General features: G+C 30.7%; 1 long non-coding RNA gene across 1 annotated transcript; it reads right to left on the bottom strand.

Moving 5' to 3' along the window:
- Positions 1-341: 341 nt before the first annotated feature.
- Positions 342-1,039, bottom strand: LOC122194606 (uncharacterized). The gene is made up of 3 exons (XR_006183956.2): positions 901-1,039; positions 692-747; positions 342-551 (listed from the first exon to the last, which is right to left on the bottom strand). It is a non-coding gene; the product is annotated as an uncharacterized LOC122194606 (long non-coding RNA).
- Between the last annotated feature and the right edge of the window lie 566 nt (positions 1,040-1,605).

The raw sequence follows: 1,605 nt of genomic DNA, 5'->3' as shown, positions 1-1,605 counted from the left end.
CGCGTGTTAATGACACGCAATGCGTATCAAGAAAGCCCCTGTCAAGAAAGGCCATGTCATAAATCAAGATGACACACATTTTTGCGTATCATAATTTTAAATGTTTTAAAAAAATATTATTTATAGATTTACAAATTTTCAAATTAAATAATACATTAAAAATCTCATAATACAAAATAAAATACTATAAATAACAAAGATAATTCATTTCACTAATATGTCAAATACAAATAATTATTCCAAAAGTGAGTAAATGTTATAAAAAAATGAACTCATTTATATACAATTGCATCATCTAGCTTACTATGTGCCAATAACTCTCTGTGTGTTTACTTTTTCTTGAGTCTCGTTTCCTCTAAAGCTTCTAGCCATGCCAAAATATGATATCTTGAGTCTAGCTCGTTTCAAGAACCAAAATCACCTTCAATCACCCAATTAAACTCTAATGTTGGTAGACTGGGAGTTCCAGAATCAAGTTTACATCCATCACCTTCAATAACCCAATTAAACTCTAGATCTTCTGTTGTTTGAAAGAAATTGGTGTTTGTAATCTATGAACAAAAAACACAAAGACCAAGGTTAACATTTGCTATATAGAAAGCACAACTTGACATATGAATATATAATGCGCAACATAAACATTTTCATGAAAATGATATAGACAAATAAGTAAGAGTGATGATATTGATACCTTAATTACGCCATTGGTGAACGAAATTTTAATTGGTTGATAGCAATACATGACCTCTGAAAACAAATAAACAAAGGATCGCATCATAATTAACTCAATGAAGTAATTCTTATACATTGTCTCTACCAAAAGATTCATCATGAGAACATTTTTGTTGGAAATAACTAAACAAAAACCTAAATACTAAGCAAAAAAATTATAGTAATCACCATTTAGAGCAAGATGAGGAGTCCGATCAGGCCATATGAGACCATTTAAGCAGAAATTTAAGTCATTTGGTGTATCTCCAAAGTCACCTCCATATGCCCAATATTTGCTACCATTTGCATTTTCCTTGAGTAACCCCTGAAACCAGATGCAAATATTTAGAACTACCCTTGCACCACATTTACAATTTTATTGAAGAGTATCATGTAAACTTGTATGAAGTACATATAGTCATATATACATGCAAAATTCTAAACAACACCTCTTTAACGAAATGGTGTTATTTTTGTAATCCAAAGGAACTGTTGAAAGTGCAGGTTCAAGTGGCAAAGTCGTAAATGTTTCATTAAGCATTAATTTCGCCTTTTGTAGCTCATGTTTCACTTTATCCAAATTTCCTTCAATATTGTAAAGCATTGCTTGTAAAAGCATCTGCTCACTCCTGACTCCTCACTTTTGGTTCCCTATCTGATGCAACATCAAGAACAGAGAACACGATCTCACCAAACATAATCAATAATCAGATTGAAGTATATATTATGAGTAAGTAATAAAGTACATATAACACAATAAAGTATTATTAAGGAACTTACGATTTCAAATATTATTTTTTACACTTGGATGCCAAAATATTTTATGTTATTCTTCTACAAGTTGAGAACCAACTCAGATATGAAAGATAATAGTCCACCAGTCTACAAAATTTC

This window comes from Lactuca sativa, chromosome 6 (assembly GCF_002870075.4).
Source record: "Lactuca sativa cultivar Salinas chromosome 6, Lsat_Salinas_v11, whole genome shotgun sequence".
Classification (NCBI taxonomy): Eukaryota; Viridiplantae; Streptophyta; class Magnoliopsida; order Asterales; family Asteraceae; genus Lactuca; species Lactuca sativa.
This window is presented reverse-complemented; position numbering and strand designations above follow the sequence as displayed.